This window comes from Antechinus flavipes, chromosome 4, assembly GCF_016432865.1.
Source record: "Antechinus flavipes isolate AdamAnt ecotype Samford, QLD, Australia chromosome 4, AdamAnt_v2, whole genome shotgun sequence".
NCBI lineage: Eukaryota > Metazoa > Chordata > Mammalia > Dasyuromorphia > Dasyuridae > Antechinus > Antechinus flavipes.
This window is the reverse complement of record NC_067401.1, coordinates 439,919,235-439,943,187: the sequence shown is the minus strand read 5'-3', so window position 1 is coordinate 439,943,187 and position 23,953 is coordinate 439,919,235. Positions and strand designations below refer to the sequence as shown.

General features: G+C 36.8%; 1 long non-coding RNA gene across 1 annotated transcript in view; it reads right to left on the bottom strand.

Moving 5' to 3' along the window:
- Positions 1-1,154: 1,154 nt before the first annotated feature.
- LOC127563009 (uncharacterized) overlaps positions 1,155-23,953 on the bottom strand; it is a 366,036-nt gene continuing 343,237 nt past the window's right edge. Inside the window, exon 3 of the long non-coding RNA XR_007953861.1 lies at positions 1,155-1,781. This is a non-coding gene — a long non-coding RNA (uncharacterized LOC127563009). The remainder of the gene's footprint in view (positions 1,782-23,953) is intronic.

Here is a 23,953-nt window from a genome sequence, read left to right as displayed (position 1 = left end):
GCCCACAAGCCTTATCATTCATCTGCTCGCGATAACTTTTCACCAACCAGTAAATTTATTCAAAAAAGCAAAAAGCAACAACAAACACTTTCTTTCAATGCACTAAATGCCCATTGGCTACTGGTGACTGATCTTGGCCAAGCTTTGGCCCAAAGTCCCCAAGTGAGAGAAAATAAGAACCATGTAAATACTGGTGTCTGATTAAGGAAAGACAACGTTCTGGGTCCGGAGTATTGCACCACAGAAAATCAATGGGAAATCCATGTGTTTAATGTAATGCTCACACTTGAGCCAAACATATAAGTATGACTAACATGGTGCCCTCTTTTACCTAAGCTGGTAGAGATGCTTTTGACAGAGGATGCCGATTAGATGAATTAACCTGAAGTGTCAAGGAGTTTAAGAACTCGGTTGCCTCAGAAACAGATAACTTCAAAAAGGAACAATGTGGATAATGAGGCTACGTTTCTCATAATTAAGTAGAAAGGAGCATTGGAATTCTGAAATTTCAGAGAGTGAATCTAATCTAGTGTGTATTTGGGAGGGCTTATGCTTTACTGGGAGCCCTTTCTAGGTGTAAAAAGGTCTGAGCTTCTTTCAAGCCTAATGATCATTTTCTCTAGCTAAGAGAGTAGTTTACAGCTTAGTTAACCTGGCTCCCTTTGTGGCCCAGGTTAATTTCTCTTTCAAAGAGAAGCAACCCTCAAGTTCTATACATCTCTATGTCTACATATAAGCATTTAAAATATGGATAACACATGTGTACATGTTCATATTTACAGTCATATTTGACTGAAAAGGTACAGAAAAATCTTAATGAGTGCTAATACTTTCATAAGGGATATTGAGTCCTTTTGAAAATTGATTTCCAAATTGGTTAAATAAGTAAAAAAGATTTCCTCTTTAATGCAAACTGTTTCCCAACTATGTCTACATATCATCTCCTTCCTTCTTTTCCCATATTTCTGTTTCCTTTTCTCTGATTCTCTGTCACTATTTGTTTCTCTTGTCTATGTCTGTTTTTCTCTTTGTCTCTCTGCCTTTCTATTTCTCTGTCTCTGTTTCTCTGCCTCTCAGTCCTATTTTTCTCTGTCTGTCTCTGTTTTCCTCTTATTTTCTCATTTTTTTCTTCTTTCTCTCTGTCTCTCTGTTTCTCTCTCTCTCTGTTTCTGTGCCTCGCTGTCCTGTTTTTCTCTCTGTGTCTGTCTCTGTTTCCCTCTTATTCTCTCATTTTTTTCTTCTTTCTCTCTGTCTCTCTGTCTTTCATAGTAGTGATTGTTTCCTCTGGCACCCAGTGCAGTGTCTGACATGTAGTATTCATATTATAAATGCTTGTTTGTCAGTCTGTCTTTCTCCTTCCAACTCTATTTCTATCTCTTCCGGTCTTTTCTTTCTTTTTTGATCTCTTTGGGTCTCTATTTCTCACTTTCTATCCCTGTATTGATATTTTTAAAAAAATTTGTGTTTGTTCAGTTCTTTCTGCCTGTCTCTTGTTCTATCTCTCTTTTGCTTTCTTGTTCTCTGTGAATGTCCTTTGTCTGTTTCTCTCTCCCCTTCCGTGTATATATGTGTTTAAACAAAAGCATCTGACTGAACATCTTAAAATAAGTTAGAATATAGCTGGAGGACCATACCCCATGATTGAAAACAGTTTGAGAACGTCTATGAACTTACAGTTTTCCCTCCAGGTTCAGAATCAGTAATATTTTGCATAGCCTGCAGGGCAGACACAATCCTTCAGGAGTAGAATCAAAAGTAACTTCCTCCGGAAAAGTGGGGTTCTGAAAGAAATAAAGGAGGAGCAGAAACCAGACTTATTTGGAATTCTTTATGTTGGTCTTTCAAAAGGCAAATCAGTCACTTGATTGGTGTGTAATCACAAAGATAAATAAACAACTTGAAGTCTAAACTGATTCATTGTCAATTCTTCCCTGGGCCTTCTCCTTCATTAATGACTCACCCTGCTGACAAACAATCCAGGAAAATCAACAATCTTGGATAACATAAAGAGCAACAGTTGATATATCTGTTCACTATTTACATTCCTGAGGATGAATATTTATGACAGGCGATGCTCCTTCTACATAGACTATCTCAGGCACTTCTCAGCCAGGATTATATTCGAAAAGCCCAGACACTCCTGACACATGCTTTTCACACTCATCCTGCCCAGATGCTATACAGAGGCCTACCGAGCCAACGTGGAGCCTGCTGGAAACCTGCTTCAAGGAACTTTCTTAAGTGCTCTCTCATTTCTGAACCCCTCTTTTTTCCTGTTTACAATGATTTGACTTCTAAATAATATCTCACCTCTCAAAAAGACTGCCCCCCAATACTGGGTGAAGTGAATTTTGCATTTTTCCATTGGTTGTGAACAGGCCACGTGCTTCCCTACTTGGGGCTGGTGAACCCCAGCCGTCTATGTACACAGACAGCACTCCGGCCACAGATGTGACTGGTTAACTGTACAAGCAAGAAGGATAAATCCGTACAACAATGCTTCATTCACCAAGGAAATCTGCACTGGATTATAGCTTCTCTATGGTTAAGTCTGGTCTTAATTTACTGCTTTTATTCAGTTTTCAACCACAAACGAGCCCCTTATGAGGCATTCACTATGCAGAATTGACAACTCTTTTTATCTACTTGAAAAATATTTTTGGATAATAATTTATGGTTACAAAATATTTTAAGCAGTTTGAATAGTTATATTATATTCTCTCAATGCTTAATGATGCAGTATCCCCTGTAAAAATGGAATGCAGGGCAATCTGGTAATTTTACATACAGTATTTATAACAACAGAGCAAGTTGGCCATATAGAAACACAAATAAAAAAAATGCACACACACAACCCTGCATATTTCATAGGAAGTCTTTAAAAAACATTTTTTAAGCTCTTAAATTGCATCTCAAGAGAAAATTAGAGTCCGGGGCAGTGACTAAAGGCTCTCTATAAGAGGGGGGGATAATTTTGGCAAGCACCGTTATTTTATTTATGGGCTATTATGCTTGAAATGTATATTCAGAACACCCTTTGGAAGGGGGAAAATCTGCAACTCTTGCTGAGGGAGGGTTCATATGCTATTTATGTTTTATACATGAAACCTAAATGTCATGTGAGTAGTTGTGTATTTTTTCCTTCCGCCATCAAAGGTATTCTCTCCATTTATACGCTGAATTAATGCAGTATCTTATTTGTAAAATCCATCTGAAGACGCTCATTAGTATTGGGCATCGGATGGTTTTCAAGGATTGGGTTGCCAGTAAGAATTGCTTTGGGAACGAAGACTGGCTGAAAGTGTTGAAGTCTTGCATTAATTTTTTTTAAATTTTATTTTATTTTATTTTTTTGCCAAGTGCCGCGATCACAGTTTCTGTCAATTTCACTGCACATCCCCTAGGGGGATGCCAGCCATTGACACTAAAACTAGACAGAGCAGAGGGCTCATGCAAATGATGGGGAATGTATCTTATGAAAGGAGACAATGGAAACAATTTGGTCCCCAGAGCTCGTCAAGACACCCAAGTTCCTTTTGCTTGATTCTCGATTAATTTAAGCTGTTGGCACCCGAAGCTTTACAACTTTACTCTTGGCAGAAATAGAATACTTTCAGACTCATTGATACTCAGGGATCCTTCCCATTACAGCATGAACTCCCTGTAGATAAACAAAAGGAAACATTCAGCGGAGGTACTTGCCGTGTTTTCCTCATTAGCGGATCCAGTGTCTTGAGCAGAGAATGAGCGTTTTGGGAAAAGCATTCTTGGCATTAACAAGAAAGGACATTGCTTTTACAAGCAGAACCACTTTATGATTTTCTAAGACATCTCTCTCCCGGTGCCATATGTAAATTGTGTTTAAGGGGGAAAAAAAAGCTTACCATGAAAGTATGCATTACTTTGGGAAAAAAATGCACAGGCTTACTTCGAGAGAACAAAAACAACAAAAAAGATGAACTCTTCCCTTCAGTTAGTTAAAAATGAGAGCTTCCTTATAAACTTTACTTCTTGGAATTCATGGTACAGATTTTTTTTTGGGTATTTTTTTTTGTTATTTGAATAAATTCTTACATATTATAAGAGGGACACCTACCATTATTTTAGAATTTGCTATCTGATTATCTTTATGGAATAACAGACTTATTGGTTCTCTAATCTACTCATATTGGTCTTGTTAGCTTAATAGGAACTATATGCAAGATAGGGAAACACACACACACACACACACACACACACAAAAGAATGAGGAAGAAAGGTGATTAAGTAATAAGAAGCTTCAGCAAGAAAAGCCAGTGGATAACATCACAGTTATTATCCACCTTATGTTTTGATTTCTTAAAATTGATTTACAAGAAGTTTCCCTATCTTTTCTAGCTTCTCCTTGTAACTATTCCTAAACATAATATGAAGGACTCCATTACCATTGATTATGGTGTTCTTGAATAACCTTAGGAGCAGCAAGTACTGAGAATTTCACCATGAAATGCCCCAATTAAACTGGTCCTTCATAAAGTCTGAGACAGATAGTTGAAGCTTTGGATAAAGCAAGTGAATTCTATGTTATTCATATGGTATCCATCCTGATAATATCCTCATATACTTTTTAATATAGCTCAGTGAGAGGAGATATTTATCTCCATTCCTTGACTCCTTTTCCCCTTTCTAAAAAACATAGATTCATAGAACTTTAGAACTAGAGGAGACCTTAGAAATCTACTAACAGTCTCTGGAAACCCTAAAATGGTATAGTTCATATGCTGGCAATTTACATTGGAGGCTGGAAGGGAACTCAAAGCCTATTTAACCCAACCCCATCCCATTTCACAGTTGAGGATACTGAATCCCAGAGAAAAAATTGACTTGCCTATCTAAAATGGTCCAGGTCATCAAGGTCAGTGATAGGATGTGAACCCAGTACTAGTATCAGGGTTCTTTATACTCTTCTAGTCTTAGCTCATTTTAATAGTCCAGTTTATGGTTGTTTTTTAGATGAGGAAATGTAGGCACATGGGGGTTAATGGCCTTGGCCCAAATCATACATGTAATCAATGGTAGAGCTGGGATTAATCCCTAGATCTGCAGGTTCCTAGGCCATTGCTTTTTATAATAAAAAATGCTGCATTCTATCTGAAGATGTGAAAGTGGGAGGGCCATTGAACACGGAATTTCCCCACTGCCTCACCGTTACGAAACTATCTAGGCTAAATGACAGGTTGTTTGCTAAGCCACTATGAAATTTCAGGGTTTTAATGGTCCTTAAAATATAATACCCTGTGTCATTTATTTCCTGAAGTCAAATCCATTTCTAGCACTTTGAGTCTATGTTAAACATATAGTTCAACACTGTTTGAAAAGGGAATACAGACGTGATAAGCAATTAATCTGCCTCAACTGCTTTTTTGATGGTTTGCTTCCTTTACTAAATTCAAATAATTGATTTAGAATTATTAAAAAAGCAAATCAACTGAAGTCTCAATATGCAAATTCTCACTAACACATAAATGTTAACATGTGGTACTTTTATATGACACCCTATTTTTAGCGGCCATGATTACTACCAAGTAACCTGCAAAAAGGGAATTATACTTCCGTGTGATTTGAGGAGAGAAGATCTGAGATGGAAAGGTTAAGAAGGTCCTGAAATATATGTTCTATTTAGCAATGAAACTGGAAAAATGGAATTTAAATTATTTGGAGTTTCGTCATAAAGGGGAAATTTGGTCTGGTTTTGCTGAAGGATTGTCACAATGTCTTCATTTCAATTTTCTAGTGAAGACTTTTGCTTTTGATTCTCAGTTAAGTTGAGAAAAGAGCCCGGAGGTTCCTCTGTGACTTTTCCCTAGTTGAACTATTGGAATAGGGGTTTCTGACAGTGAGTCAAATGAAGAGACAAATGCTAACAATTTTTTTTAGTCAGAAATGCTGAAAAGCGTAACAATTAGGTTCAAATAGACTTTTTTTGGGGGGGAGGGAAGGGAGATGGAGTGTTGGTACCTTGAAAAAACACTGCTTTTAGAGTGTTAAATTTGACATCATCCTGGCTCTTTCTTTATATGGGTGACCCAAGGCCCCTGTGGGCCTTGGGTTATTTAGTTGTAAAATGTAAAATGTAAAGTTTTACCAAAAAAAAGAACTTGTAAAGGTCTTTTCAGCTCTAGTCTAGCTGTAGGAAATTTCCAGTATGAAAACTGCCCCTCTTAATACAGAGCAAGAACTCATCTGCAAATTCTAATCTCAGAGAGCTGCCTGAAGCCTCTGAAAGGAAGGAAGAAAACATATTTATTAGGACCTACTGTGTGACAGGAACCATGCTAAGCACTTTATAAATATCTCATTTGCTAAGATGTGGTGCAGCTACTAGGGAAGAAGGAACTGGCAATAACCCTAAAGTCCCCTGGCCTTGACAGTGATGTAGTTAGAAATGATCTATTTCTTCCCTTAGGCTATCCTGCCCCAGTTTACTCTATCGGACCAGTTTGCTAAGGCCCCAATATTGCTGCTGTCAGATAACAGCCTCTTGATCCATTAAAATGGGGTTTCTGAGACAAATGAACAGCAATAATGAGATGCTTAAAGTCGATGCAAGCTCAGAACAAAATTATCGTCACTTGACCTAATGACATTTCAGGCCTAAAAATATGCCTTCAGAAGATTCCTCTATGAGCTCTGCACAGAGAATTATGGGTACCAAACCTGCCACAAAGTCAGAACCAGACCACTCAACTCCACCTGTAAGCCATAAAATTAGCATATCAGGGACACGAAGCACCTGGTTTCTCTAAGTTTTCCCTATAAATTTACTTTCTTGCTCCTGATTCTTGGCTAACTTCTTTTAGAACTCAGTCCTTTTTTAATTGACATTACAATTACAATAGACTTTGCTCCATGATTTGGAGATGGGTCCAAGCCTGAAAATTCTTTTGAGACATTTCGCAACACTGGTCTAGAACCTCAAAATTTTGAAGTCCCCTTGAACTCAACAGCTACAAGAACCCAAAGTACTATTATTATTCCCATTTCACAGTGGAAGAAATGGAAACAGATGTCAAGTGATTTGTCCATAGTTACACAACTAATAAATAACTGAGATAAGATTTGAATTCATCTTCCTGATTCCAGACCCAATACTCTGGATCACAAAAACTCATCTAAATCTGGTGTGTCAGAACAGTAGAATTTGGAGCCAGACTGGCTTCTAGCACTACTTCATATTGCCCTACTCCCCTTCCTCCCTTCTTCTTTTCCTTCCTTTCTTCCTTCCTTCCTTCCTTCCTTCCTTCCTTCCTTCCTTCCTTCCTTCCTTCCTTCCTTCCTTCCTTCCTTCCTTCCTTCCTTCCTTCCTTCCTTCCTTCCTCCCTCCCTCCCTCCCTCTCTCTCTCCTTTCCTTTCTTCCTTTCTTCTTATTTGCACTTACCTCTACGCAAGGGAAAATATAATGCATTTTACAAATTTGCCAGTTGACATGATGTAGACAAGACAGACTGGGGGAAGGGGGCGGCCAGAAAATACAACTTTCTTCTCCAAGACATCTGGGCAATGAAGACATAATCTGATAACAGTGTATGTGTAGGCAGGGAAAGACTTACCTAAAGTTTGTTTTGCTCTATTCTTTGTTGTATTCAGCACTGTTACTGAATTCAATATGTTCATAAACAAACATGAAATACAGTTTGCCAAAGAACTGCACCTGAAGATAGAAGAATGATTCTTCAGTCAGGAACACCTAGGTTCAATTACTGCCTCTGATATCTACTGGTTGTATGATCTTGGACAAGTCATAACTTCTCAGGGTCCTAGGCAACTCTGGAAATTAATGAACAGATGCCAATCTGCATTTTCTCGCCCGGAGTGCTTTATACTAATAAAATAACCCCGTCTGGTGTTTAAAAAGAGAAAGGCCAAGTCAAAATACTGACTAAACTATATGAATTACAAAAATATTCTTTCATTTTAATATTTAAGTATGGCTCAGGGAAATTTTTTTTTAGTCCAACAGCAAAATGTTCTTTTTAAAGGTATAATGAAAGAAACAGTTTTTCTTGAGAAAATTGCCAAACAACATTTTACCATTGTGAAAAAAGAAAATGATGGCATATAGCCAATCTTTTTTGGATAAATTGCCTTGAAAAATGAATAAAATACATTTCTGAGAAACTGGAATTCATTTTGGAAAAGTAGTCAAATGAGGCCCATAGCCGAAAGCATTCTCAACCTCCTCAAATTTTCCTTGAACACTTCATGAAGATCTTTCCTCTCCTCTTTACAGTCATCTGTGTGTATCTCACATCCCACTTGGGAGAATATCCTAGTGAGGATCATAAATTAAATAGGAACATAAAGCTGGAAGGGCCCTATAAGCCATTGAATATAAACTTCTTGTTTATATACAATCTATTTAATGAAGGCTTATATTGACTTACTTGGGTTCCCCTCTGGAGTAAATATGAGAGTGGATTTAATCTAAGTCCTGTGACTGAAGTGTCAAAGTTCTTTCTACTTCATGATGTTACCTCATGGTAAATCCCTATTGTGGATCTGTTGTGACATTTTACACATAACTTATGTTTGTAGGATCATAGAATCATATATATATAATATTTTTATATAATATATATAATATATATATAGTGAGAAGACATTTTGAAGACCATTAAGTCCAACTACCTCATGTTACAAATAAAGAAAACTGAGCCAGAGGAATTAAGTGACTTTTCTGGGCCACAAAGCTAAGTTTTTGATATAGAAGCTGAACTTTGGTCTTTCTGATTCAAAACCTAGTTTTCTACCTACTACTTAATATGTGTTGGTTTGAATTGAAAATACATATTCAAGCTTATTGTTTTGTGAATTATAAGTTTATTGAAGGTTTTTTTTTGGTTCACATTTGGACATTAGACATCTTCCAAGATTCAAATCAAGAAAAACATTTGATCTAAGAAGTTATTAAATTCCTATATGCCAAACCCTGTGCTGGGGACATATACAAAATGAAATATAGCTCCTGCCCTCAAGAAACTTAAAATCAGCTGAAACAAACAAAATTTGTTGAAATGGGTCAATCATAACTCTCCCAAGTTTTGACTTCTGAAACAATAAATAAAAGAAAAACAATTTGTATATATTTTTCTAGCTTCCTCACCCAAAAATAATCTCTTCATAATAGCCCTAAGCTCATAGATTACATGCCAGATTTGTTTCCTGCTCAGATCAAATTTCGATAAGCTTTAAGTAAAATAATTAGCACCAGTTTCTAGTCCTAATGGAAAAGATTTCCCATTACTAAGAGGTCTTAGAAATATTAGGTACAACTGCAACCCTGATCTATGTAAAATAACTAGGTAAACTGTATCCTGGTACATTTTCATTTGTAGCAACATGCAATTCTACCAAAGCGAAGGCGAAACAATTAAAAAAAAAAAACCCTGGCCTTTGAGCCTTTTGATAAATTTAAATAAAAAATGCATCCAGGGTCTGCACATTAATAAGGCCTGTTAAACTCAGTCGAATATTTTACATTCATCTGTACTTCAGCGGACAGGTTTGTGACCTCTGTAGAGAGGCTTTAGCTCCTGCAGTTCTAAAGCCCATATGAGGGAGGACAGGAAATATTATTTTGTGATTAGAAAACATTACCAGGATTGACAAAAAAAATGCCTAATGTGGAACATAAGATGTAGAAATTAACACTCACCAAACGGAAGCTTTTGAATGAATTGACTTTTACTCTTCTCAGTAATTCTGAGAAAATGCAGCCAGAAAAACTAAATGGAAATTTTTAAAATTTGATTCCAGAGGAGGTCTGATAATGGATAATTTTTTACAGAACATAGAAAAAGGAGGGACCTCAGTTGCCTTGCAGGTCATCCCGTGCTTGAATAAGAATCCCCTTAACAACAAAGGATTATAGCGATATAGATTTAGGGCTGGAAGTCATGATTAGGAGTGATGGAGTCAGACCCTTTAACTTTGCCTATGAGAAAACTGAAATAGAGAAAAGTTAAGGAATTGGCTAAATCATATAGCTGGTGAGTGTCTGAGGCAAGAGTTGAACTCAGGTCCTCCTTACTTCAAGTCCAGTATGTTATCATTCATCGCTTCAACTGGATGCCAGTCCCAAATGAGGTTAGATATTTAGCATGACTTGAAGGCCATTGATGACTGGGGAGCTCTAATTATTAGGAAGTCCATCTGCCTTTTTGTATCTCCCACCTATTTTTCCTGGTTTTGCTCTTTGACCCCCTTTTTCAGGCCCCAAACCTCCAGTTTCTCTAACTGCTCCTTCTACAGTACAACCTCCAGTCCCTTTATTTTCTTGGGTGCTCTGCATGTCCTTAATTTGTAGTCTGATCTGGGCAGGACATAGGAGGGGCTTATTACTCCCAAAGTCCTATTGCTCCATCTCTCTTAATGCAGCCTAAGACTACATTAGCATTGGTCAGCCTTTGAAGGCTCCTCTCCATTAAGCGGGAGCTTTTGTTTGTACATGTACTCGATGGCCTCCCGATAGGACTTCCCAGTTTTCCGAGGTTATGGGAATTAGAGCCCCAAATGAGACTTCTTAAGGGTCCTACTCCAACCTCGAATAAAGTCTTGAGTTATTTGTTCTCCCCGCTCCCTTTGTTCCTCCCCACCCCTCTTCTCCTCTGTAACCACATTTCTTAGAAACCATTAAGATTCAGAGTGTCCGTCACTCCAAGTGGCAGAGCCAGGCCAGAGGGATCTCAGGCTCCACAGGGGAAGGAGCATTTCACCCACCGAGCTGATTGAGGCTCCTTCTTTGGATCTGCTACCAGGAACACAATGAGGGATGAAAGAAGTAAGCACTCAGCAGCTGAATACCCTTAAAGACCACTTGGGACCTTTATTTGGAGCCAAACAGAGTGACCTGCCAGGATCAGCTGTGGGAAGCACATTATGCCCGGGCTCCCCAGGCTATCCCAACGGCCTATTCATTTCTGAGAAAATTTTCAGGTATTGAAATTTAATCCATGATGGTCCAATTACAATTTAGGACCCTTTTACTTTAAGAGATTGGGCTTCACCCATTTGGCAGTTATTATGAGTCAGAGTGCCTGGTGCCTTGATGCTTGGCTTCTAATTTCAGGAAGGCAGGTGTTTTCTAGGGTTTAGTCACCAACCTTTGAATTCCCTTCCTCACTTATTTAAACAAAATCATTTTCTCTGTGTCTCTTTTTTTCCTCTCTCACATCTTCCCTTTTCTCTTTCCTCCCTCTCTTTTTCTCTCTCTTCCATATTCTTTCCTTCTTTATTCCCTTCCTCTTTCCCCATATTCTCCCTCTCCTTTTCCTCTTTTCCCTCCTCTTCCCCTCCCCTCCCTTTCTTTCCTCTCTTCTCTCTCCTTTCCCTTTCTTCCTCTTTATCCCTTTTCTCCTCTCTCTTTATCTCTCCCAGAATCATCTCTCCCCCTCTCTTTCCCTCTTTTCTTATCTCTCTCTCTCTCTCTCTCTCTCTCTCTCTCTCTCTCTCTCTCTCCCCCTTCTCTCTCTCTCTCTCTCTCTCTCTCTCTCTCTCTCTCTCTCTCTCTCTCTCTCTCTCTCTCTCTCTCTCTCTCTTCCTCCCTCCCTCCCTCCCCCTCTGCCTTCTGCCTTTCTTTGATCTCTCTGTGTGTTCTGTCTCTCTCTGGTCTTAATTTTGGGTGCTTTCTTTTCACAGGTTTCATTACAAAGTACTCCATTTTTCATCTCCATTTCTGAGTATTTCTCAGGGAGTTGTACCGTCTTAAAAAAGGACATTGGATGGAGAAGAGTCTTATATGTTCCTCGGGATCTTGACACTGACTGATGAGCTTTGCAACCTTGGGAGAGCCACTTCCATTCCTTGATCTTTCCATTTTCCTTTAAATTGAGACACAGTTCCTTACCTCAGTGGTTTATTTTAAGCATTTATATAACATGTAAATGCTTTAGCTCCATGGAAAATATTCATGCTATCTAAAAAGAAGCATCTTCTACTTCTCTTCCTCCTTTTTGCACTTCTTTTTTTATTCTTTTTTTGTCTTCTCTCCATTTTCCTCCTCATGTTCCACCTTCTTTTTCTCCTCTCTTGCCTCATATTTAGATTAAGATTCTAGCTTGTTTTGATCTTTAGGGAACCTGATCTACCATCCAACTGGCTGGAATCCCATATAACTCTGAGTCATCAGCAAATTTGATAAGCATACTATCTTCAAAGATAGGCCTTTATCCAAGTCATATCTAAATCAGTGCCTTCCTTTCTATTACCATGGCCACCACCCTGGTACAGGCGCTCATTACCGCCCACCTGGACTACAATAGCCTAATTAATTTCTTTGCCTCCAGTTCTTCCAGCTCACCCTCATCATCGATAGCTCACATTTCCATGGTGTTTTCAGGATTACAAAACAATTCCCTTCCAACAACCAGATGAGGCAGCCATATTTAAACATTAATTCCATTTTAAAGTAAAAAATAGAGTCACTTTCAGAATCTGTGGAAAGTTGAGAAAGGGAATGGGAAAGGGAATCAGAGGACTGGAACTGAGCTATTATTGTTACTAAAGAGATAAAATCAAGATGCTATTTGAAGCTTAATGTTTTTAAATCCCTCTATTTTATGATGGATAATAGGAGTCATGGATCCAGAGGGAATCTGAGAAGCCTCTCAGCATTCAGATGAGGGCCTCGGGGGTTAAGTGAGTTTCCCCAAATCGTACAAGCATAACTAGTAGAGGCGAGATTCAAACTCAGGGGTGATAACCCCAAAATCAGCACCATTTCCAAAATTCCTCTCAAGAGTTTGCAAAACAACTTTTTCACAAAAATCCTGGGATGTCAGCACAGAAATGTTTTTAAACTTCAGAGACAGTTCAGTGGATAAAGCATCAGACCTGGAATCAGAAAGTAGACCTAAGTTCAAATATGGACTGAGCTACTTTTAAGCTAAGTCATTGCTGGCTTGGCAAAGATGCAAGAGTGGTTTGCCATTTCCTTCTTAGATCATTTAACAGATGAGGAAACTGAGTCAAACAGACTTACCTAGGATTACACAGCCAGTAACTGTCTGAGGCAGTATTTGAATTCAGATCCTCTCTATTTCAGGTCTAAAGCTCTCTACCATACCACCTAGTTGCCTTTTTAAGCTGTGTAACCTTGTTTTTGGTCTCAGTTTCTTCAATAACAACATAGAGATTAGTAACTTTCAGGGTTGTTATTGTGAGGATCAAGTAAGATAATAATTGTAATACACTTAACACAGTAGTGGGCGCATAGTAGGCACTGCATGAATGCTTATTTCCTTCTCTTCCCCATTGTACAGATGAGAATGAAGCAAAGAAAGGAAATATCCTCACCAGGGACACGTGGTAGTTAAACTCAAGTCCCCTAACTGAGTCCAGCACTTTCTCTCCACTACAACCACTTCTAAGTTAATGTTTATAAAGTCATTTGTAAATATGGACTCAAAAAAGGAGAATTATCCCATTAACTCCAATTACCATCAGAAAGGTACAAAGGAATGGAGTATTTTACAAGGCATATATGTATAGGAATCAAAGCCTGGGTTCCTAGACTGTTCACACTACTTTCAGCTGTTGGAATCTTGAGAAACACTTTTCCTGAGCCTCACTTTACTGCTACAGGATCCTGACCCTCTCACGTAGAAGTTGATTATAAGGATTAAAATCATATATATGAAAGTCTTTTGTAAAAACCTGTGGAAATACAATGATTAAAATATATTTCTGATGAATCTTTATAAAGTAGGAAATTATTTGTCAAAACATCATCTCATTTCCCCCCGTTTTTTACATTTATGTTTTTGTGCTTTACTTAGAGATATATGTTTTTGTTGTTCTATCAATTATGTTATGATAAATAGAGCTGGCAACAGTAATTGGGAGGAAAGAGAAAAAAGGGGAGAAAAAAAGGAGAGAGGCAGAGAGAAACATTAAGAGGATGGAAAAGACCAAAAAAAAAAAAAAAAACCCTCATAGAATGGGAATTTTTGCCAATCAGATAAGATCACTTCTTATACTGATTACACATTGGCTGAGACCAGAGTTGCTATAATCCTTGCCTAGACTTCCATTACATTGCATGTGCCCCACTAGATGATGACAAGAGAAATTTCATAGATTTTGGTGGAAAAATACAAATGTATGACTCTTTAAGACAAGCAAAACTATGGAAATTTGAAATCACAAAACAGAAACATTAAAACGACATCAAGGGTCTGGTTATTTGTTGTTCAGGTTTCATATTTTAGTCCTACTGATGGCACTCAGGATTAATGGGACAGCCCTCCTTTTTTAGAGTCCAAACATATGGCTGGTTTTATGAATGTTGACCTAGAAGTGGTTGTAGTGAAGTGACAAAGTAGACTCAGTCAGGGGACTTGGGTTTAACTAGCTATGTGGCTCAGTGAAGTTATTTCTTCTTCCTTTGCCTCAGGTTTCAAGGGAAAAAAGAATAATAATTTACATGTGCTCCTACTATGTGCTCACCTCTTTACAAATATTGTCATTAATCCTCACAACAACTTGACTTTATAAAAAAGTCTAATAGTAGGGCAATAGATAGAGCACCAGCCTTGCAGTCAGGAGGACCTGAGTTCAAATTTGAACTCAGACACTTAACGCTTCCTAGCTGTGTGATCCTGGGCAAGTCATTTAATCCCAATTGCCTTAGCAAAAAAAAAAAAAAAAAAAAAAGTCTATTAGTGAACTCCTTTAAATATCAGTTTTCTTATTAAAAAGGCACTCTGAATAAAATTATTTCAGGATGGAAGAAATCTCAGAGGCCATTTAGTCCAACTTTTCTCTGTCACATGCTTATCTTGTATTCTTAGCTTGAAGGACCTCCAGTGAGAGTGGAAAATTTACTACTTCCCAAAGCATCTGATTCTATTTTGGGATGTCTCTGAGTTTGAACAGCTACATATGAATCTCAGACCTTTCACTTGTTAGCCATATGACCTTAAATAAGTCACTGCTCATCTCTTTGCCTCAGCTTCCTATGGTTGAATGATCTAGGTAAAATCTAAGACCTAACATTCTGTAAAACTAAATTTGTGAATTCAGTTTAATCATTATTTAGTAAGTACCTACCACTGACAAGGTTTTGTGTAGGAAAAATATAAAAATGAAATCAAAGATTCTATTCTTAAGGAACTTAAAATCTAACAGAGGAATAATATATGTATAATAATATATATGATAACTATAATATAATAATAATAACTATAATATGAGACACATCCAAAGGATCACATGATAATCACCTTAATTTTACAAATAGGAAAACAGAGACCAAGAGAGTTAAACCATTCCCAAATTGACACCATCAATGAGTGGCCGTGCTTAGATTTAAAGGATTTGAATCCAAGAATTCTGTACCCACATAGAAGTCCATTAAAAAAAAGTGAGACATTTGAGGAGGGAGATGTCTTTCAATTTAAGGAATTGTGGAAGACTTCATGGAGAAAGTAACTTCAGATGAACTTGGAAAGAAGGATCTAAAAGTGGTTGTGGGAGCAAGAAGGATGCTGCCTTCTCCTCTAGGCTCTAAAAAATGAAGTTTAGTGGAAATGACATGGTTTAAATTATAGATTTTGCTAGATGTGGGGAGTCCTCAGGGAAATGTCAAATTTTAGTTAATGTTATGACAGTAGAGGCATTTCAGAATAGAGGATAGGAGACAGAGACCAGGTCTCAAAATCCTCCTGCTGACAAAATTATCTTTGTGACCCTGAGACATTTGACCATTCAATGCTCTAGGAGCAACTCCCTGAGGAGAACTAATTGTGGAGGTGTGATCTGTATTGGTAGAGGAAATTTCCTCATGCTACTGCAATCATAGGTTCAGTGTTTATTTTATTTTGTCAACGCCTACTTTATTTCCAAATTCCTCAATTGGTTTTTGTTTTGTTTTGTTGAGGCAATTGGAGTTGTGACTTGCCTAGGTCTGAGGCTAGATTTGAACTCAGGTCCTCCTGACCTCAGGTCTGGTATTCTATCCACTGTACCAAGTAGCTGTCCCTCTCAACTTGTTTTTGTATTTTCTTGGGGAGGACTGGGGAGGGTGGGTGGTGGCGGCAAACATAATTTCATTTAATAATAGGAGAGGTAGAAAACTTCTTACGATTGCAATTCAGCAACTAGTTTTTACCTTAAGCCTTAATGAGTTGTCTGAGGGTATTGAGATAGTAAATCTGACTTGTCCAGGATCACACAGCTTTAACAATAGAAAACGGAATTAAATTCAAGTCAACAAATATTTATTAAGTGCCTACTGTTTGACAGACTCTGTGCTAGGCACTGGTGATATAAAGATAAGAATGAAACAGTCCTTCAAGAAGTTACATTCTTGACTCTTTCCATTTATTTTGTTACTCTTCCTTTTTCCTAAGTGTTTAAGAGTTCATAGTTCTCTGGCAACCTATTTATTTTTTGTTATATGATTTAAAAAAAATAAAATAAACTATGAACTTAAATGTTTTATTCTACTTGGAGGACTACTGTGAGGAGAAGTCTGTGGGTAGAGTTGGTATTGTGGAAGAGGCAAGAAGGGCAGAGGTACATATGACTAGCAGGAGAAATTTTAATTCAAGAAGGATGCCCTCAGGCAGAACACAAACCAGACTCTTGGGATATAAACAGTCCCAAATCTTGAAAATTACAACTATCCTGAAATGGTTCAACTCAGTCTCTCAATTTCTTGATATCTGGGAAAGATGAAACTATGTATAAATTGTGTACTCCATCCTTTATAATCCATTATGATCCATTTTTACACAATTTTCTGTGGTCATGGCCCCTGACAGCACTGCCAACTACTCTAAAACAGGATATTTTTTCTAAATTATGGCAAAATCATTTAATATGATTCTGTTACATAAAATTCAAGACAATTCTACTTATATAAGGAAGAAGTCAAAGAGGAACAAGGCTCACCTAGACTACATCAATCCTTGTATTATGTATGATGACCTAGTACATTCAAATAATAATTTTATACTATTATCTTTGTTGGAACCCAAAGAATATGATATCCAATACTTGGCTATTTGCAGCAATGCATAGGAGAGAAGGATAAAATACAAAATTAATTTCCCTTGTAATTGGGTCCAAAAAAAAAAAAAGCACAAAAGAGAACATGGTAAATAAATAAAGCCAGTTCTGAATGCACCTGATTTTATTACTGTCCAATCCATATCTCTCCACTACATTTTCCATGAAGATAATATTAAATGCCTTATTAAAAGCTTTGCTAAAATCTAGGTAACCCATAAATATAGTATTCCCTTTATTTAGTTTAAAATGATTCTGTCCGACAATTGGTAATATTAGCTACCATTTAGATAATTTTCTGAGGTTTGCAAAGTTCTTTAGATATATTGTCTTTGATTCTCATGATCCTGTGTGTGACATGTGACATGTGACATATTGATCTCATTTTACAGATTAAGAAGCTGAAACAGAGAGAATAAATGACTCAGCTGTGGTTCACAGCTAGTAAGCATTTGAAGCAAGATTCAAACCCAGTTTTTTTTCCCCTTTCTCTAGCTTTGTTATTATATCACTACAAAATCTAGCTACTTGGTACAATAAATGTCCATAAACTAGAAAACAAGAATTGCTATATTTTTACTTGAATGTTCTCTGGAAAATCAAAGTTAAGGGTCAACCAAATAGCCATGTAGAAGTACAAGATGGAAGTCATTACAAATGAAAAATCACACTAAATTGATAAAAAGGATGCACTTAAGAGAAATGTATAGTTGGGAGAAAAAAGATACATTGATTCATAGAGAAATAGAGACAGAGAATATGATGCAAGTGCTTCTTTCATGTCCATGAAATATGGAGAAGACTGGCAAAAGGTTCCTGCCATTTTGGGTGGACTCCCTGTGGCAGATTTATGGGATAATACAGAGAAAAATAACTTAGAAAGAGAAAAATAACTCAGGTCTGAATGAATTGCAGTCATAGGAGGGAATACCTACACTGATGAGATCACAAGTCAGTTGGAATATTGGAAATAATCAAAAATTGCCTTTACAATTTTCTCTTCATCTTAGGTCATTGTTCAATACTATTCGGTCTAACCCGAACCAATGCTTTGAAAGATGGCAAATATTCTCCTCGGTTTAATTTGCTAATGAATAAGATATAAAACAACTCAGACAGTTTTTGGTCGATCACTGTGAAATAGCCAAATAATGTGATTCTTTACAGATTGTTTGAGTTATCTCTCCCTGCTTTAATCCAAGGGATTACTGAACAAAACCAATGTTCATTCAACAACATTTATGGAATCTGTTGTGGGTTACCAATATGGTTGGTTAAACCTGTTTCAAATTTATTGCTTTCACTCAGGTTAAATACTAAAAGGACCCATTTGTCCTGCCACATGTATGTACACGAATTCAGCTTTCATCATTGCCTACAAGTTTAATCCTGTGATTTATGTTTTGTAACACAGATTCAGGGAATCTGTTGAAGAGTCTCACCCCGACTGATGGAAGAGGTAGACTAGATTAATAGGATGTGTGCTGAGGTTTCAAACCAGCTGATTCCGTTCAGAGGAAATGGGAGAGAAAAAAAACTGAAGAATTTTAACACTGTAACCCTGATCAAAGTTCTAATCATCTTAATGACTTTAGCAAAAGGGAACAGACTAAGGTCAAGAAAGTTCAGAGCCAATGATCCCTGTTATTAGAAATATATTAACACAGAAGAAAAGCCATTTTCTTCACCATTTTTTCTTATAATGGTGGAAAAATAACTCCACTTTTCTTCCTTAGACAAGCTCTGACTGTTATTGAGGTAGTTACAGTCAGAGTAAAAATTCCTGCCTTTCTTTTCCATGGCGTCGTCAATCATTCTAAGTCAACACCACCACAAACACCATCAAAACCTAAAAAAAAATGTCAAGCAAGTCTCCTCTAATATGTTTCACAACAATGGGACTCTTGATTTTTTTGAGTTCTTCCAATGGAAAGTACTTAGAGGCCAATAGGAATACTATTACTTGTCTTGTTTCTGATGATTTCAAGCCTTTCATTGCAGTCAGTTCAAGTCTTATGGGAATGAAAAGACTGGAATGTGGAAATAAAATCCACACACTTTCCCACTGGAGTGAAGCCCATTCATTTTACCAGATACTGCATTTTCATTCAGCAACATTCTAATATTGAACCACACATTAAGACTTCCTTCAACAATGCTATTTTGTTTAGTGTAAAGGGAGTTTAGCAAACATGTACTTTCCCATTAACTCACCCTCCACCCATCAGGGACAAAGGGAGATGTTATAAGAATATTTTAGTACTTCATCGGACTTGAGATACAACACTTTTTCTAAATAGTGTTTCATTATACATTTCATGGTTCATTGGAGCACCTTAGGCCACAAAGTGTTTGGCATTCATTAACTTCTAAAATGGAAGACAAATGCCTAATTACCAGTGTTTGGGATAGAATATAAAACTTTTTGATGTTTTATTTCTGATTTTACTGATGTTAATAAGGTCAGCTTTACAAAGCTCAAAAAGTAATGTATAATGACTGTTTTCCAATATCAGAATGGATCTGGGACCCCATTGATTCAATGATGCAGATCACAATTCCTCCATGCCTCATTATCTTGTGTAAATTTGTCCATATCCTCGCTTAAGTTCACCTTGGCAGTCCACCCAACATGTTTTTGTTATTGTCCAATTACTTCAATAGTGTCCGACTCTTTGTGACCCCATCTGGGATTTTCTTGGCAAAGATACTGGAATGGTTTGCCATTTCCTTCCCCAATTCATTTTACAGAGAAGAAAAAACTGAGGCAAATAGAGTTAAATGACTTGCTTGGTTGTATGGATTCAGGTCCTCCTGCCTCCAGACACCAGCTCTATCCATTGTGCTACCTAACTGCCACATGAACATTCAAGTAATATCAATCACTTTTGTTGATATCTTGGGGACAACAATAAAATACATAGGGTGATTAAAAAGCAAATTAAAACTCCAGAAGATTTTGGGTTACTGCCTTCCTCCCTCAAAAAAGTATATTTCATCCTTGACCTGTTGAAAATCTTAGGCTATTTTCTTCCTTTATATCCTTTGAATTTTCTAAGATATTGATGTGGATCTAATTTATGTGGCTACTTTCAAATGTTATATATATTTGCTCTTACTTATGCCTTAGAATGTTTTAAATAAAAGTTTTGAGAATCAATATAATGTAGTGGCAAGAGGGACGGCCTTGCAGTCAGGAAGACCTGGGAGGCAGAAAGACTTCCCTAAATGAGAGATGTCCTTCTTTTCCCTTTCTCCTTTAGTCCTTTTCCCCTCTTAGCTTGGTTTCTTTAATGTAAACTGGCTGATTACTCACATGAAAAAGATGGGAGTCATTACCAACTCTTCCTTCCCATGAAATGGAGCACTCCTAGGCCATACCACTTTCTCTGTAGATGTTGGGCTAGCCATTTAACCTTCTAATATTCCCTAAGAACTCCCTGGACTTTTGTATCTGTCCCACACTTGAACTTTCTTTTGTATATAGTTTTCCCCATTAGAGTGGGAGGTCCTTGAGAATATGGACTGGTCTTCCTTTTCTCTTTGGGTCTGTGATGCTTTGGCACAAATAAGTATTGTTATTATTATTTTTTTAACTCATTGGTTGATTCATTTATTCAAATCCTGACTCGAACATTTTAGTCATTTGAAAATGGGTAAATCAGCAAAATCCTTTCTTGCCCTGGGCAACTCAGAGTAGAGCTCACCATGGTAATTTCCATAAGAGTTCCTCATGTTAATACAATGAAATGTATTAGAATTAAATGAAAAAATAGAATTAAAAGATATCTGGTCTTAATAACTCTCTTACAAATACCTTTGAAATGTTCAGGTAAAATTTAATTAGATTTCTGTTGATTAATATTTATTATTTTCTAATATTCTAAGCTCCCATTAATGGTTATTGTTTTTCATAGCACAGTAATCAGTTTGAAATTTTTCTGTCCTGAGGTATCACGGATTACTTTTAATGTAGGGAAAATGTCATTAATCTTCCATTTACATTTAAATAGAGTAACAAACAGTATTATGCTTGAAGTGGTCTTAGGTTTCCTTTTCCTTCACAATCTTTCTCTCTCTCATCCTTCACACCTAGCATGATCTATTTGGAACAGAAGTAAGAGTCTTTGTCCTTTCAGTTGTAATTCAGTTGTATTTAACAACCAGTTCTTTGACAAAAAAGTATGGATAACAATGCATTCAGGTTTACAAAGTGCCTTACAAATATTTCCACTTGATCCTCAAAACAATCCTTGGGAGGTAGGTATTGTTATAACCTCCATTTTACAGATAAGATCATTGAGGCAGGTAGAGATTAAATGACTTGCCCAGGCGACAACTAGTAAGTATCTGAGACTGGATTTGAACTCACATTTTCCTTTCCCCTGATTTAACACTCCATCTATTGCATCATCTAGGTCTAGGCAATCAACAAAATAATCAATTAAGCCCTGATGCATAGCATTTGCTAATTTCTGAGGTATACAGCTCACATTGAAAATGTCAATGATCATTCTCAGCTGGTTTGAGGTGGTTCCCACATATCCCTGGGTATAAAGGATCATTTTTTTAAATAAAAAAATAGAACTTTTATGGTTTTAAAAAAGTGTTAAATATAAAATAATGATCCATTTTTTATCCCTGATGATAGTGAAATGACATTTTCTTCTTAACCCTGCTGGATCTTATGTTAGAGGACCTAGGTTCAAAGTCTGCTTTTGCCATTTGTTACCTGAATAATTCTGGGCGACTAATTTCTTTATATCTTAGTTTCCTCATTTATAAAATTCTGAGGCTGGAGTAGATGGTTTCCAAGGTCCCTTCTAGGATCCTAAGGTCCCATTGTTATCCTCTGATTTATACCCTGTTAACACATCTTTTATAACCATGGCTTATCAAGTCAGCATGGAATATTCAGAAACAGATAGCTTGAGTCCAGATCCTGATTTTGGGTAAGTCCCTTAACCCCTCTTGGCCTTAGTTTACTCATTTATAAAGGACAGACCTAGACTAATGCTCCTCTCATACTATTTCCCTTTTCGATTTGTGTGAAACTGTAATATCTTCATTATTTCAGCCTAAGCTTTCTTGGAATTGGTTGTCACCTTCAATGACACTTCAATGTCCACAAATCAAGTTTAGTTCAAATCTATTCACAATCAATAGAAAACTTATAGATCTTATTAGAGCTCTCTGAGACATTTCCCAGAAAGGATGTTCTCATCTCATTTTTTTAAATGGAAGAGCCAATTGAGATTTCTATCTGAGTTGCCCAAGAAGAAAGGCTCATGTACTCTCCTAGCATACCAAAAAGTTTTTTGCACTACATGGAGTTCAAGATCAAATGGGAAGATGTTTCCTTTCAACAACATATCTTGGATACATTTCAGTGAGTGCAGTAGTTTAGAATGAAGAGTATGGTTCCCAAATGCTTTGCTATGTTCCTTTGAAACCATAGAAAACATCTTTGTTGTCCTTGATCACTTCCTCTACAGTAAACAAGAATCCACTGGAAAACCCTAATACCATTTTGAAACAAACCTACCTGAAAAGCTTTGAGAAATCTTTTCTATCTTAAAACATTCCACGTTGCTACTCTACTAATATTCCCTGAAAGGTCTAAATAGCAATATGGCCTATTCACCATCAATAAGGCACTAAATATTATGTAAATTCCCAACTTGTGAGCTGAGAGTGTTTCATTATTTTATGTGGCCCATACCTAATACAGTATGCAGCACATAGATGCTTAATAAATGCTTGCTTGCTTGCTTGATTTTTCCAATATGAAATCACATATTGTGTCAATCTGCCAATGGTATCTTTAGAATGGGCTGATGATATTTTATCTACTCATATGTCCATAGAGACATTCATCTTTTATCACTCATCTTTGCATCACACAACTGATGATATTAACATCTATCTTTTACTTCTTGGTCATTTAAAATGGTAGCTCTAGTTTTAAACCGAAGGGCTATATAGTTTGTTTTCTAGAATTTAGAGTTTTTAGCTCGCCAAAGGATTTAATAAATACTTGTTGATTTAGCTGGATTTAATTGTATTTTGTGTTTTTATTGTGTTCCTTCATACAACATAAGGATCATTAAAAGGAGCTGGAGATGTTCTGCTTGAGGAAGAAAAGACCGAGGGGGGATAGAATGATTCATTTTAAACATATGAAGGGCTATCCTATAGAAGATGGATTAGACTCAGCCCATTTGACCTTAGAAGGCATAACTAAAACTAATGAGTAGAAGACGAAAAGAGGCAGATAATAGCCTAATTTCAGAAACATCTTTCTAACCATTTGGGCATTCCTAAATCAGGAGACATTGCTTTTGGAGGAAGTGAGCTCCTGTAGTTATCTTCAAGAAGTTAATTATTACTTGTTGTGTATATTGCAAAGAATTCTTCTTGTTTGACTTGGATGGGGAGAACAGTAAGGTTCTTTTCAATTCCAAAATACTGTGATTTCTCTTACTGGATAAACCAATTTTTTTCTCAGTCTTTTTTTTTTTTTTTTAAATCTCTGCCTGTTACATATAGGACTTATAGAGAGGAATTTCTTCTATCAGAAGAGGTTCACACCTTTACTGCAATTTATGTATCAGAATGTTGCCTAGAACATTTAGATATGAAGCAACTTGCTTGGAGTCATATAGTCAATATGTGTAAAAGCTAGGACTTGAATCCCAGAGTTTCTTGATCTCATATCTAGCTCTCAATTCATCATGCCATGTTCATAGAAATCATAATTATTATAATAATTCACTCAATCAACAAACATTTATTAAATTTTTATTATGTATTGTTGCAGTAAATAACTCCAGATTATGTGTTATTGGGAGAAGACAACAACCCCATAGAACAGAACAAATACATCTATAGAGAAGAGATACTT